The sequence below is a fragment of the Ursus arctos genome, unplaced genomic scaffold (assembly GCF_023065955.2).
Source record: "Ursus arctos isolate Adak ecotype North America unplaced genomic scaffold, UrsArc2.0 scaffold_15, whole genome shotgun sequence".
NCBI classification, from domain to species: Eukaryota; Metazoa; Chordata; class Mammalia; order Carnivora; family Ursidae; genus Ursus; species Ursus arctos.
This window is the reverse complement of record NW_026622819.1, coordinates 34,594,237-34,610,939: the sequence shown is the minus strand read 5'-3', so window position 1 is coordinate 34,610,939 and position 16,703 is coordinate 34,594,237. Positions and strand designations below refer to the sequence as shown.

Sequence of the window (16,703 nt, the reverse complement as noted above, 5' to 3'; positions counted from 1 at the left end):
ACTATAAGATTCTGTCCTTAACTCTGACCTTCACCTAACTTAGTACCAAATACTGATTTAAAAAATGGCTTCTCTGATAATTGCTGTGTGATTTTTCCAGATAATAAAATATTGCAGAAACGTTTACATTAAGATAGTCAGAAAAGTTAATTATTGGTGGCAATGTGGTTTTTTTTTTTAGAGATTTTTTATTTATTTATGTGACAGAGAGACAGCCAGCGAGAGGGAACACAGCAGCGGAGTGGGAGAGGAAGAAGCAGGCTCCCAGCGGAGGAGCCCGATGTGGGACTCGATCCCGGAATGCCGGGATCACGCCCTGAGCGGAAGGCAGACGCTTAACGACTGCGCTACCCAGGCGTCCCTGGTGGCAATGTGTTTAATACTAAATTATGAGTAGCAGCTTAATGACTCAGGCCATCCTTCAAAAGTAGTCAATTCTCTAATATTTAATGCCTGACGCTGCACTAAGAGAAAACCGCATTTGGATGTTCTCATTACCTACTGAGTTTTGAGTCCTACACAATGTTAACTAGTTCAGGGTTGTTGGCAAAGCACACTCAAACTTTATTATATTTAAATGTGTTCTCTGTTATTTGGTCCCTACGTGGGTTATGATTCTGGGAAGCCCAGGAAATTCTGCAATTTGGCAACACAGGGTTTTGGATTGACGCTATCCTTTCTAATGAGTTGGGGGTGGTGAGGAATAGTAAGAAAAGTATGTCCCCTACTCACCAAGGATTCATGACTTACTCTAATACGGAGAAACCTCTACCACTTTTATTCTCAATCCTAAAGAGAACATTGGAGTATCTTGAGAATAATCATATTTGATTGATTATATTTCAGAAAGCAAAAATCATGTTTTTCGTTGTTTTGTTTTCATACACACAAGAATCATGGGAAGTTAAATAAGAGCACCATATAAATAAAATGCACATTTATATATGGGACACGCAGACTCGCCTCACAAGACCTCTAAGAACTATTTTCACTAGGCTAGTCACATTTCCACATGTGATCACGGACCACATTTTTTACCTCCAATGTCACTGTTAGATTTGTCATCGTCATTTAAAGGAACCAACGCAACTTCTGTTAGGTTGTTGTCAGTTGATGTATATTGGGTATGTGTTCCATCTTTGGTTCCTGACGAAAATATGTAAATGACGATATTTGCGTTATTAGAGTGGTGTTTCAAATTTAACTCTCAGCACTTTGAGTCCAGAAAAGCATAAGTGTATCATTGTGAAAGGACATTTGCCTTCCTTGCAGGAGAAAACAAGTGAGGAGAAAACTATATGAAAGCATGTCTGAAAATTAGCAGGGATGCCAATCCCCTGATAAGGCACTCATGAAGGAAAGCATACCTAATAAATTTGAAATATTTTATATTATTTCAATTTTAAAATTAGTATTTAGATACATGATGAGTTATTTATACCATCTGCTATACAGATATCAATGAGAGAATAGTTGATCAAACTGCTAAGGACATCTGTTCCATTTTATTAAAATTAAAGTTCATATTTCACAGTGGAAATACCCTGAACTTTAATGAGAGATCCTGGTTCTTTGTAGTTCAAAGGAAGGTACTGCCTTTTCTACTTCCAACACAATTCAATGTAACTATGGTAATATTATAGAACAGACTACTACTCAAATATTGTTATTCTCAGTTAAATATTTTTCCTAGATTTCATTAATATCAGTCCCTACAGGATGTTTGTGATACAAAGACTTAGGATATGGTCCCTGCTTTTAGGGAGCTTTGGTTATACTGCTGAAGACAAACAAATAAGCAGACAGTACAATGATAAATGGACGTGTAAGTCCTGGGGCTACATAGGTGAGAAGCTGGACCCAGCTGGGAGGGCTGACTCCGAGGGATGAAGGTGGATATTTGCGAATGTTACAAAGTGATTTGCATCTTGAAAGGCTAGCTGAAATGGCCAGACAGAGAGGAAGGAGGTCAGAATGCATATTGAGTAAGAGAAAGCTACTTATGTAAAGGCACGGAGGAGAATGAATTGTCTTGTTTGGGGAACTGCAAGTAATTCGAGGTGGCTAGAGCAGTCTCGGCTTTTGTTTAGGAGTTACGAGAAAAGAGTGTTGCTGAAGGGCCAGGGAGGGGCTGTATGGTGACCAGTTTGTTGTGATTCTCTTAGTAGGTTTGACTTACTCTTGATGCTATGAGGAAAGTAAGCATGGAGGTGGCTAGGTTGACTTGTCGCTGGCTATTCCAAAGAACAGACTGGAAAGGAATTAAAGTAGAGGAGGTAAAGTGTAATTTGTGCTACAATTTGTAGTAATCCAGACAAGAAAAATGCCAGAAAGGTAAAGTGTTTTTCATTGGGATAAAGAAAAGAAGCTCTAGTGCTCACTTTGGGAAAAACACATAGTAAAATTGGAACTATACAGAGATTAGCATGGTCCCTGCACAAGGATGACACGCAAATGTGTGAAGTATTCCTTATATTTTTGTAACTATGTGGGCTGGTGGATGTTAACTATGGTTTTGTGGCAATCACTTTGCAATATTGCTATATATATATATATATTATATATATATAATCATTGTTTTACATCTTAATACATTATATGTCAATTATATCTCAATAAAACTGGCAGGAAAAGGAGCTCAATTTGTCTATTCAAAAGAGAAATAAACAATGAAAATAAACCCTATACAGCTTTAGAAATAAAAGAGCAGAATCAAAGTCCAAGGATGGTGAAAGAACAAAAGGGTCAGTTTAATATTAACCACTGCTTATAAGATGATAGGATCTTACAGTAGGATATTATTGAGTTATAACATATTTTTGATCACAGAAGTGTAAGTTGGCTTTTAAAAACCTGGGAAGGGAAACAACTGGCCTCAAAGTAATTAAGGGTCACAATCAAGGAAGAAGTGCCCCGAATATAGGCATGGTTATTATGGATGCGAAGTCATTTTCCATATTATAAACCTGTGATAATAGAAATAACCAAAAGCAGGGCCTCAACCCAGTGATACTTGTTAAAACACAAAATTCAAATGAGTGAATTTGAAGATCTGATAGGCTTTATTAAATGATTCACATATCGGCAGCATCCCACCTCCAAGCAGAGGGGAACTCCAAGGAGTTATACAAAATGGAAGATTTTTACTGGAAAGAGGGTGGGGCAAGAAAGTGATTAGCAAAAGAAAAGGATTGTTACAGACAAGGTTGCTTTCCCTGAGGGGAAGTGGAGGGGATCTTATCATGCAAATTACTTCATCCACCTTTGGAGAACAGACAGAGCCCCTGCCAGACTCATTGGAGCCCATCAGAATATTCCTGGCTAAAACTGCATTTCTGGGGGAGCCTGAAACTGCAATTAAACTAGGTATTGAGCCCAGATTTGAGAATTTGGCCTAAATGACACCATTTTGCTTCTATGGTTTTCTTTTTAACACACTGTAAGATGTCCTGAAGTGAAGTACTGGGCAGGGAATGAGAGCATAGGTGCAATGTAATGGAGGAGACAGTAGAAGGATTCTTTTCAGTGGTTGTTATTTGCGTGCGTTTGTTGGTTGTTTTCTGTTAAATAGGTACTTTCCAGACTGCTAGTCTGGGAAATATTTAGGTAGTAACGTAGAAGCAGCTACTGCTTAGATGCTCTTCTGCCTGGATGCTTGGGGTTTGTGCAGTGGAGGGAAGGGGAAGTATGACATGGAATCATTTAAGTGATACCAACTGAGATGGGGGTGTTCAGGGACAATAGGGCTTATTGATGGTAAATTCAGGTTAGATGAATTTAGTTTGGACACAGAGTTTGGCACATCTGTTTAAAGCCAAGGAGGGGACATCCTAGTAGACAGGATTAGAAGTCAGGAGAGTGGTCTGTTTTATTTTGATGAATCATACTCAACTCTGTTCACCTAAGTAACTGAAAGTAAACTAGATTTGTTCAGGGTTTGTTGCTTGTTTTATGTGAAGGAGCAGCATAGAAGAGGGAGATGAGATTAACAAATAATTAAATTCTTGATTGGAGTGAGACCGGTCATAGCTCACTCAATAGTGACTAAGAATATATAAAAAACATCTATCTCAGTCAAATGAATGGCATCAGAACCCGTGTGATGCCTTCAGATTTGTATTTTGATGGGATAACAATGGTCCTTTGGTTATGAAGGTTTGTTTTTTTGAACTTCTTTTACTTTTCCAGTGGTCCATTTTATTAACATTCAGAGTCTACTACAAGGTTCAGTTATTTATCTTAAATTTTGAAGACGACGTGTTGGGCTTTGAGGTACTTTAATCCTTTTCGGTTTAGCTTTAATCCCTTGTATTCTATGTTCATAGGGATATTTTTGGTCATTTAGCTTCCTGAAAGAAAGAACTTTCCACAAATCTATTTTATTAAGATTTATTCCAAAGGGTAGATTATTGCCTTTGAAAATGCCTTAGTTCACTACCTAATTTATCTTTTAAAATGTCTTAGTGTGTTGTAAAGTATTGTTTTATTCCTATGTAGGTAATGCCATCAAGATCACTACTTTAACCCAATTTTCCTGCCCCTTCTTACTCTTGTGATTATATTACCATTCCAAATACTAAATAGTCTTCTCCTTTTTTTTCTACCTCTGAAATTTCTCTACTTAAACTTTGTCGAAAACACCCACCCATTTTAGTTATGAAATTTGCTCCTATATGGTGTAGCTTACAAACTATGGAGAAAATACAAAACAAGAATCAAATATGAATTCTTTAAGTTGGCATGTATAATTAGGATTCTCAGACAACCATGTCATTATCCATGTGTAGCACTGACTAATAATATTAACAGTAATACTGTCATTTATATTTTAATGGCACCTGTTGGCTTACAAAGAATATCAATATATTTTACCTTTTCTGGTAAAGCTGCCCTCTATTTCAAGAGTGTTGATTCAAGTAAATTTATAGAAATACCTAAAATTAAAAGATTTTTAATTTTTTCTTCCTTCCTTATTTTTTATCTTTCTGTCTTACTTTAATACTCGCCCTACCCCCTTGCTTGGATTGTACCTTCATCATAAATGATAAATGCTCTAGGATCTAGTCTTTTGTGTGTTACTCATTTTCTATTTGAAGCTTCTATAGCCCTTGCTATTCCTCATATGGAGACATATGTATCTGATTTTTCATCTAGAAGCCCAGCCTTCTACAGTGACTCCCCACTAACCAACATGCCACCTCACTATAACAGAATAGAGGATAAAAAGAATCTTTGAGTGATTCCATTTTAACCACATAATATAATTCCAATGATAGCCAAAGGTAAGCCATGGACATATCAAAGCAAGGGTAATCTCCCTATACCCCGTCTTATGTGTACCTAATACACATTTACTCCCATCCTATCTTCTTTCATTTGAAAGATCCTATCTCTCATATTTCCCTTTAACTTTATGGCATTCAATCCTTATCCTTCCTTAAAGAATTTGTCTTGGGATGCTCTTCATGCTCTGTTCACACTGTGCTCGTCTACGCTCATACAATTCTAGCGTCTTGGGAATCAATCCTGAAACCTTTGGGGCCAGCCAAGGAACCTGTAGATCATGGCAAGAGGATATTTGAATAGTGACTTAGAAGTAATGTGCAAGCATTTAAATCATAACCTTCCAGAATTTGTGACATTGATTTCCTTACCTAACACAGAAAGACTCAAGGGATTTCTAGCCTCTTAGAAGAAGATATGGGAGCAATTTTTGAGTACGCCATTCTTTGTCTCCATTCTGATTGGAAAATTGGGTACTGTTCTCCCAAACCTCATCTACAGTGTGATCGAAGTTGTCTCACTGAGGCTTACTGCTGCATCTGTCTCCACTGTCCAGAGAACCTGGTATCACAATGCTACCAGGGACAGCTCACAGATTGTATAGGAGGGAGGCTGCTATGCTACACATTTTCTAGGCAAGCCTGGGGTAGAAATACACATATACCCACACGCAAATACAATAGATGATTTTGTTAACTATGTCGCTAGTGCCTTAGGAAACGTGAAGATGAAAGACTATTGACTCATTGGAGCAGATTAATCATTTTAGAACTAGCTGGGGAAAATTGGGCATGAGTCATGGAAGCGATGCACAAGAGAAATCATTAAGCCTTGAATGTTTACCTCTTCTCTCTGAGCAGTCCCTACTGACGGAGAAATGCATGCTGTTAATTGTTAAGACATTCTCTTGCTTTGCCAGTAAGCCATAGTTGTTTCGTGCCACATCAGAGGAAGTTAAGGAAGACGTATATATATGTCTGGAGATGTTCCTTATAGTCTATCAGTTTGTGGAAAATTTAGCATTTTGCCTGAGTCTTCTACAGGAATTGTACTAAGCAGTGTGCTCTTCTTAGGAATTACTAATTATTATGCCTCACAGCCAAAGTGGTCAGAACTGTGGGAGGTGTTGGCATTAGGTAATATAACTGGAAATAAGAATTCTACCAAAGTACTCAGGGATACTCCAGGTTTGGTAGCATCTGCCTTTTTATGGTCATATTTTTTAACATGCATAAACAGACTATAAATTGCTTTTCTAAAAGTGAACTAACCTCAGTTTTCCTCTCGATGCCGTAAGAAAATAGATAGAATATACTCATTAGCATGATTTCAAATGGAGTCCACTGAAGTTCAAAGGGAACCTGGTTTGCATTAATATGTTCTTTGGGTAGTAATATCATGGTTAAACATGGGACAATTGTCCATATAGTTTTATTCTGACTTTAAAGAATTGAAAGCTCATCAGAAATGGGTATTATGTCTGAATCACCATTTTCCTAGTCTTCTTATAAGTTGGTAGAATCAAAAGCTAGAAGAAGAGAAAAAAAGAGAGAGAAAATAAAACATTGTTACAAATTTTTTTCTTTCTGTTTTAGAGTTTGTTTACTTATAGATTTCCAAGTCAGTCTATATCTGAATTCAGAGATACGGCTGAAACAAGATAGTCTAAGCCTTGAAAATCAGTCAGTCAATTTCTGTTCTCTCTCTCCCTCTCTCTCATTTCACACACACATACACACACTCACACTCAAATGTAATGTGAATGGAGAATTGATATATCGGAGACAACTGAGACTCCAGGGATTTAACCTTTTTAAATACTAGTAAAAAGCATATTTGGTTTGATTCTATTGATTAAGAAGTTGCTTTTTGCCTCTGTTAAGTACTATTTGGTATCTGAATTTTCTGTGAAGTTGTACATGAGATCAGAGAGTCCACACTTTATAAAACTTCCATTTGTATAAGGCTTATATGGATTTACGGAGTCAAAGCAGAATATTCTCTCAGAGCAGTAACTCTGACACAGAAGCCTTACATACTAAGAATACACTGAGTACATATCATAGGATAAGAGCTTAAGTTGGAGTTAGGCTTCTAAAAATAACTATGAGTGCTCAATCTTTCTGCTTTTTGCACAGCGGAGGATTTCCTAGGCTTATCCTGTTAGATTGCATAATCAACACACCAAGTTCTAGCATTGCTTATAACTGAAGACTTTGTTTGTCTGCAGTTTAAGGTCATGCCTTTAGAATTAAGTAACATGTGCTGTTGCTGATTTGTGTAGTTACTATTTGGCTATAAATAAGAAGATGAATGTAAAAGCATTTTTCTTTTTTCTTTCCCTTTTTTTTTTTTTTTTTTTACTTGGACAGTCCAAGCTGCACCTACTACAAACACACACGAATGGGACTGTGGTTGAAGCGGCAGGTTCCGTGTTCTATGTTCTGCAACTGCCACAGAAACTTATGCTCCCCACACTGAAATTCACCTTTTCTGATTTGGAGCAAAGCCATTTTTATGGATTGAATTGTGCCCCCCAAAAAGATATGTTGAAGTTATACTGCCCAAGTATCTGCCAGTGTAACCTTATTTGTAAATAGGATCTTTGCAGATGCTAAGATGAGATCATTAGAGTGGGCCTTAATCCAGCATGACTGTTGTCCTTACAAGAAGAGGAAAACACCGTGTGACGACAGAGGCACAGATGGGAGCGATATAGCCATAAGCCCAGGAGTGCCAATAATTACAGCCTCCACCAGAAGTTGGAAGAAGCAAAGGAAGTTCGGCTGACTTTGATATCAAAGTTTTAGGCTACAGAACAATGAGAGAATACATTTCTTTGGCTTAAAAAAAGAAAGTATCTCTCTAAATTATAGGATAGTTTTAACTGGTATCGTTTATCTTTTAAACTTGTGATTGAAATAACTTTAGCATAGGGAAATAGTTTTCTATAAAATTTAATTAGCCACTGACTTCATAAGCATGCATTTTTCTGAAATAGATAACTCTATGGCAGTGTTGCTCAATACAGATCATAGTGGATCATCATTTTACCCGGATAGAATGTAGTAATAATTTGACTTGTAATATCACTTTCTAAATGGAGATGGTTTAACCCCAAGCCATGGTTGATTTTTTTTTCCTTTTAAATACCCATATGTGAGCAGAGTACAGGATAGCAATTATTAAGCAATTACAGCTTAAATTAATCTGTACTGTATCTGCAGTCGGCAGCTCAGAGACCCAATGAGAAGATACTACTCTTATCATGAGGCCATAGGCAAGTTAATGAAACTCTGAACTTCATCCTCCTCAGTAAAATGAAGATAATAAAGGCTGTTCTAGCAACCACAAGGCTGCTGTGATAATCACCAGGTCAAGTTAGATTCTTATTGTAAGAGATCTATATAAACCATATTCAAAGTTTTTGTTGGTGTTTCGATTATTATAGTGACTATGCCAAGCTAACGGAAGCAATACTTGCAAGCATATAAAGATGTGCAGGCTTTTTTGTTTTTCAATCCTTAGGCAAACTGGGTGAGACCATGGGCAAGTAACAATATTTTCTTTGAAATATATTGTTCCTTGCATATTAGATTAAAATAGAGTTGGATAGTCTGAATACAGTTATTTATGTGTGTATTTAGTTAGTTGGTTATTTTAATCATAAAATTAGTGATATTCTTAAAACTCCATTTACCCATAAAAAGTATAGCCTAAAGTTTTGCCCGGATCTCATACAATTCCCACTTTTTATGAATCTATGGATATGTCAGTCTACCATAGGGGAAAAATGTTTAATGGGTCAACTCTTTTATTTTATTTCACTGTCCCTTCTTAACTCTGGTGGCCGAGCCCTAGCCCAGTAGCAAATCAAGGTAGGAAAAGAAAAAACAGAGAAATTTTTCATACCATCCTGTCACTACATAGATACATTAAATGTTAAGGGCAGATTCTACCATTACTAGGGTGGGATTTCAGAATCTGTTACAAGTGAGAGCTTCACTTTTGGAATAGTGGAAAAGCTAGTTTTAACCTCAACATTAATAACAATTTACTAAGTAAGTTTCTTGTCAGCTTACACATCTCTTTTCTATATGGTTTAAAATTCTCTATAGTTTAATTATGCTGATCTCTGAACATCAGATTTTAATCAAATTCTTCATGATGTGTATGTTTGTAAAGAGATTAGAATTGTACCTGGCAGTAGAAAGTGCTATCAGCAAGTTATTAAATGAAAACACACACATGTACACATACTACTAATAAATTTAGACCCTCATTTAGAGAACTAACACCGTTTTATGTCTCAGCCCTTTTATATACAGCCACTTTATGTATCAGCCTTTTATATAATGCCTCTCATTTAATCTTCATAAGAAGTACAGATTCTTTTTTTTTTTTAAATATTTTATTTATTTATTTGACAGAGAGAGACACAGCGAGAGAGGGAACACAAGCAGGGGGAGTGGGAGAGGAAGAAGCAGGCTCCCAGCGGAGGAGCCTGACATGGGGCTCGATCCCAGAACGCCAGGATCACACCCTGAGCTGAAGGCAGATGCTTAAGGAGTGCGCCACCCAGGTGCCCCAAGAAGTACAGATTCTTTATACATTACACCATCTGTCATACAATTGACATATATGAAGATTATCTAGGACGAAAAATCCAATGCTTTATCTTTCATATGGGAGCAAACATTTACATAAACCAAAAAATGCATGTGTAATAATTTATGTTCTAATAATTTTTAAAAAGATTTATTTATTTATTTTAGAGAGAGAGAAAGAGAGTTCGGAGGAGAGAGAGAGGGGGAGAGAGTCTCACGCAGGCTCTGCACTGAATGTGGAGCCTGTCTCTGGGCTCCATCTCACCGCCCTGAGATCACAATCTGAGCTAAAACCAAGAGTCAGACACTTAACTGACTGGGCCACCCAGGCACCCCTTATGTTCTAATTATTAACACCAACCACCCAAGGGCTACACTCAAGCTGAAAAACTTCTTATTCTTTTATGTCCCAGGTGGGACATAAAGGGCTACACTCAAGCTGAAAAACTCCTACTTCTGTCCCAGGTGGCTGCTTTCCTTATTTAGAGCAGAAGTTTGAACCTAGCAAAAAAGGATTACAGTTCTTTGTTTTACTTCAATTTTGCTTTAATTTTAGCAGTTTTTAACACTACCAATATGCTAAAACCTCTAATTAGCAGAGTTAAACAACTTGAGAATGCCATCAAAAGAGATGATCTACTAATTTGAAAATCATTGGTGCAGAGTTGCTTTCCTAAAACCCATACAATGAATTTAAAAGTGTGTATTAAATAATAGCACTGGGGAGAAATGACATCACTCCTTATGTTACTTTGGCCAGGTGTTAGCGAACGCACACAGCGTCATTTAATGGTTCAGATGGAACCTGCCTCTCTGCCTCATGTCCAGACCTTGGAGGATTAAGCCTCAGGCAAGGACCTCCTCCCAGAAGACTCTTCCTATTTAGATACTAGGGTAGTTTATGCCATCCCAGGCTTTGGGGAGAGGAGGAAAGGAAGAAACCCTTTGAGCGTTCTTGGCCAATAGGAAATTATTGAAATGAAGTATGACTCTATGACCCAAACATCTTTATTGACCTCAAACTCTCGAGGGGATTTTCCCTCAGGGGTTTTCTTTGATGAAAACCTGAGATAATTTTTCCTCTAAATTCCCTTAAGGTGTAGTTGAGGTTCCCTTTTGCTAGTTGAGATGAAAACATATATTTTAGAGAATTTCTGTGCTATGGTTATGTTCTTAAAATGCTTGAAAATTCTGCATTAGAGTTATGAATTTTACTTATATAAATGGTTAGGAAATATGTCACTATGATCTTCAAAATGGAGACGGTTTATACCGTAGTTCAGACAGAACTGTGATTGAATTTCAGCTTTGGCACTGACAAGTGTGTGGCTTTGAGCAAGTTTCTTAATTTTTCTAAGCTTGCGTTGCTTACCTGTAAGAACAATATGGGGTTTCAAGAATTTTATGAGGAACAATGAGTTGATATAATAGTACCTTGCAAGGAGTAAAGTACTCAGTGTTTGCTAATCTCTTACATTGTTCCTTTATATTTATGCATATATATAAAATGTGTTTACTGATTTTTATATGTGCTAAAATATGTAAAGTATATTTACTTATATTCACTTGTACAAACAAGCAATAAAAATATTTTGTTCAAAGCACTAATTATTGAAAAATCACACTTAAAATCTTGAAATATCTGATTTGGGGCCTTTCTATAAGAAGTATTAATGAACTCTCAGTCTAAAAAATTGGGCTAACAGACCCACCAAATTAAAAAATAACTTGCTGATATGTTTAATTTTTATTTTATTCTATTTTATTTATTTATTTTTTAAAGAAAGCACAAGTGGGGAGGGGAAGTAGTAAGGGAGGAGAGAGAATCTTAAGCGGCGCAGAGCCCCATGTGGGACTTGGTCTCCCAACCCTGAGATCATGACCTGAGCCAAAATCAAGAGTAGAATGCTCAGCTGACTGAGCCACTCAGGCTCCCAATGTTTAATTTTTATTTTAAAATAATGCAGCCAATGTTAAAAGAAATATGAGAAAAAATATCCAAGATCTCAAGCATCATTAAATTTTAATTTATAAATCTACTTAACGCAGATTTTGTATTTTATCATCATTATTGAAGCAGGAAAATATACACTTAGAATTTGAGGGATTAATTTGACCAGGGAACAAGTCTAGAACTTAAAATAACCAAACATCATTCTTTTTATGGCAATAGTAATCTTCTTATGCAGTAATTTTATATTTTATTGCTGAAAACTATTTGAACTCTTCTATAAGGCAAAAGGATTGATGTCAGAGGTACAAATGTTTGTAAGCAGTTCAAAACAGTACAAATAAGAAAAATAAATACATTTCTCCAACTTAAAAATATATGTAATTGTATATTATTTTTTAAAGTGTTATTTCTAGAAATCATGGTGTTTAAGTTTTTTGGAGATAATGCTATCAAGAATACAAATATGTGTTTCAAGAATTCAAGAACTTCTGCTGTGTGAATTGAAGGGAAATAACACATTACTTACTAATACATTTAAAAATATAGTGCTAATGTTACAGAACAAGGTGCTTGTTCTGTAGTGCTTGTTACAGAACAAGGCTGACAACTTTTGAAATCAAAGCACAGTGTTGATAGGCTCTCTTTCTTCTTGCCTAAAGTGACATTAATGTTTGCTCTCAACGCATATCTATACCGGGGGGAAAGGCTACATCATATATTTTTTTAGGAAATATTCTTTCTTGCTATCTGCATTTTGACTTTACACACATTATAACTGTTGGTCTTTTCCCTGAGTCTCCTTAGGAATTGCATGAACTGTTTCTACTGAACAATTCAGTTTAGGATGGCCTCATTGAATTGATCTCCGCTTGTCTTCCTACTGACATTATCATTTACTATGATCTGTAGCAAAAAGTCACAATGTTTAATTCAACTAAGATGTTTCTTAATGTTTCTGTTTGTAATAAACAAATCCAGTAATTCTAGGGGACATACTTCAAAGAACAAAAATGCTCAAATGAATACTTAAAAACAATTATAATTCTGTTTCAATCACTAATCAGTAGAAAGCTTGCTCCCAGTATCTATCCATTGTTACCATACCTCAGCGCTGTGAAACTGATGAAAAACAACAGTTTATTACCCTGACTCCAGTCTCTTATATGCTGATTAAGTAAAACCATGGCATGTTCAAGTGAACTTGCACTTTGGATTTGGTGACCTGTTATGCTATACTTCGTGTGACTTCAGGAAGATTATACTCAGCTATATTCCTTGTCTTAAGAACTTCTCAATGTATCTTTCTATCTGATTGGCATTGCTGTAACTGGTGTAAATAATAAGTTTTTTCAGTGGTTGAAGAAGTAAATTGTAACTGATCAAAATTTGATATTTTAGCTGTTGATGCTTCTATTTCTGAGTCAAGCTCTGTATCTCCAATTTTGCTAAGATTTTAGCAAAATCTTAACATATTTATACTTGTGTTTGATTTCAAATGATAAAGAAGATGCATTCAGGTATTCAATAATGGAATATTTTGGCCTTCTAAATTAACAAAATTTTAGTTCATAGGAAAGATGATGGACCGGAGAAACTTTTGTTCCTGTGGCAGAATATACTAAGTGGCTTAGTTTGAGTTTGAATGTCCTAAGTCAGGAGGCCTAGGACACTCTAGAATAAACATTTCTTTCTTTGCCATAGCCCTTCACCCTGATCCAAATTAAGTAACAACATAAACGGTGTGTCAAACAAATGCTTAGAAAATAAGTTAAACTTGGAATATAAACATAATTTTTTTCAGTATGAAATTTCCCAAATGGAATAATTAAATTTACTTATATATATATTCCTAATTAGGCTCAATGTTTTCCTCAAAAAAATAATTAATTTCATTGATGCCTCAGTGAAGTGATGAATTAAATGGACGAACACTTCGAATAATAATAAAAAAAAAATTAATCAGGGGTGCCTGGGTGGCTTAGTGGGTTAAGCATCTGCCTTTGGCTCAGGTCATGATCCGGGGGTCCTGGGATAGAGCCCTGTCTGAGGCTCTCTGCTCAGCAGGGAGCCTGCTTCTCCCACTCCCTCTGCCTGCTGCTCCCCCTGCTTGTGCGTGCTCTCTCTCTCTGTCAAATTAATAAATAAAATCCTTTAAAATTTTAAAAATTAATCTATAAGGAGCAATTTGTTGTTAAATCATTGTCTAAAGTGAAAACAAGAGAAACCCAGATTAAATCATAGTTAACAGGTAACTTATTTGTTTACTTTCAATAAAATTCAAGTTAAATGTAAGTTGGTAATATTTGGAACATATGGTAAAGCACGTGGAGTATATAGTCTCCCATTCATGTTATTATTATTGATGTAGACTAAAATAAAATGAGTCATTTTTTTAAAAGATAAAAGGAGAATAGCCACATAATGATAATAAATAAAAAATGATGCACTGGGAATGAAAACATTCTTGGAACTTCACCAAACCCTATCAGATCTAGTTTTTCCTTATGTCTCCTCCTTGCCTGTCGTTACTTTGCTACATTAAATAAGGGTTGCTTGTGAGAGTTGGACTGATCAGTTGTCTTTCAGCCTTAATATTTTGCCTGAAATTATAAATATAATAAGTTTATAAAATCAAGAGCAGTGTCATATAGTAACTAATAGTATGATCTGTAAAACCAGACTGGGTTCGAAACAATGAATCTTCCACTTATAGACTTGTAACCTTGGGCAAGTCACTATGTTCTCTGCTTCAATGTTATCATTTATCAAGTGGTGAGAAGAATGATATCATGGTAAGATTGATTAATTTAATGTAATAATTGGTACTCTGAACAGTTTAGAGCCATGCATGTTTTTACCATCATACTGTTTTTCAAGGATAACCTTGAAAAATATTTTATATTTTATATTCTTAGTTTAACTTATTTTCTAAGCATTTGTTTGACACACTGTTTATGTTGTTACTTACCTTATGTGTGTATATATCACTGGGGTCAATCTACCTTTCTGGCTTGAGCTGTTGTAGCTGGGGTTGTAACAGTGGGTGGGGCTGGTGGGGAGGGGAGGAGGGGATAAAGCGGAGGGAGGTAACAATATAAAATACCATTCCTCCACTTGGGATTCTCTCAGCAGCAGCCTCCGAATCACATGGCTGCTGCCTAAATACTGACATTCCACTGTGAGGGCTGGGGTCACCCTCGTACACACAATATGCCCAGAGGTAATTCAATGTCTAAAGAGAATGATTCTGGTCTTGTAGGTTAACAGAAAAGATCCTTACCACCTAATCAGTGTCCTCTGTAAAGAAAAGCCTAAATTGCATGAATCTTTCTAAATTTTCCATAACCCCCTGAATCATTCTACTTTCCTTTTTCTTTTACCATTTCATAAAAATCTAATATGCTACATTCTATAGACCTTATGTTCTCAAAATTATTTATTGTTCTTGTTTTATACTTTATGCTTTATGCTATTTCAGTTTTCATTTCACCTCCCTTAAACTTATAATAGCTTTTAAACTGACTTCTTTCACTAGTCATCGTTAAATCCATTCTCCACACCAGTATTTCTCAACCTCACCAAGGCTGGAAGTTTGGGCCGGATAATTCTTTGCTGTGGAGGAGCTTCTCTGTGAATTGGAGGGTATTTAGCAGCTTCAAGAGCCTCTACCCGTCAGATGTTAACAGCACTTCCTCTAGGGGCACCTGGGTGGCTCAGTCAGTTAGTGTTGGACTCTTGGTTTCAGCTCGGGTCATGATCTCAGGGTCGTGAGATGGAGCCCCATGTAGGGCTCCATGTTCAGCGTGGGGTGTGCTTGGGATTCTCTCTCTCCTTCTTCCTCTGCCCCTCCCCCTGCTCACACATGTTCATTCTCTCTCTCTCTCAAATAATAAATAAATAAATCTTTACAAAATATAGCACTTCCTCCAGTTATAAAAACCAAAGATTTAACAATGTTCCCTGGGGGACAGAATCATCCTCAGTTGAGAACCACTACTCAACAATTCTTCCTGATCAGTCTTCTTAAAGCACAGGTCAGATTTTACCATTTCCTCTTGAAAAATGTTCCATGGCTTCCCATACTGTACTGAAAAACGTTCTTACCCCTCTGATACTGGCCACCACTGTGTTTCCTAGTGTATTCCTTATTGTGTTTTGTATCCTCTCTATAGTTTAGACTGGCTGATCTTTGAGTCCGTCTATCTTCAGAGAGATAGATAGGCAAGCAGCCAGATAGGAATTTTCAGGTTTGGTGACTGTTCTCACCCATAGTTTCCCCCCAGATATCATGCCTATCCCATATCCAGAATCACGTATCCATATTTTTACCCTAAAACGGTCTTGCTCAAATTTCTTCACATTATAACTCAGTCAGGATCTCTTTTGGAAGTGAGAAGGGTCTTTGCTTTACATGCATATTAAAATAGATTATAAAGTCACTGTAATTTGAGATGATACCAGCATAGAAATAGTCAAATAGATTCATGGAACAAAATATTGAGCCCCAAAACAAACATCCAATGTATGTAGAGACAATGTAGAACAAAGGAGGCATTTTTATGTCACTGGGGAGCAGATAGTTCATTAAATGTTGTATGCAGCCTCAAGAAACAATTCTTTCAGAATGAATGATAATGTGAGCTTTGTTCCACATGCCCCCCCCCCAAAAAAAATTTCTTAGTTAAAAGAAGTAAATATAAGTAAATATAAAAATAACATAATCTCCAAAATATTTACATATTAATAATCTCAGATTTAGGGAGATCTTTTTAACTAATATGGAAAATTCAGCACCTCACAGGGAACTTACAGATTTATTTTCCTACATAAAATAATTAAAATGTTGGGACATCTGGGTG

At 36.3% G+C, this 16,703-nt stretch overlaps 1 protein-coding gene and 1 non-coding gene across 2 annotated transcripts in view; both read left to right on the top strand.

Moving 5' to 3' along the window:
* HCN1 (hyperpolarization activated cyclic nucleotide gated potassium channel 1) overlaps window positions 1–16,703 on the top strand; it is a 164,865-nt gene that overhangs the window by 32,674 nt on the left and 115,488 nt on the right. The gene's annotated exons all lie outside the window — the stretch shown is intronic.
* On the top strand, window positions 2,374–2,478 carry LOC113260970 (U6 spliceosomal RNA). Its single transcript, XR_003318195.1, has one exon. It is a non-coding gene; the product is annotated as a U6 spliceosomal RNA (small nuclear RNA).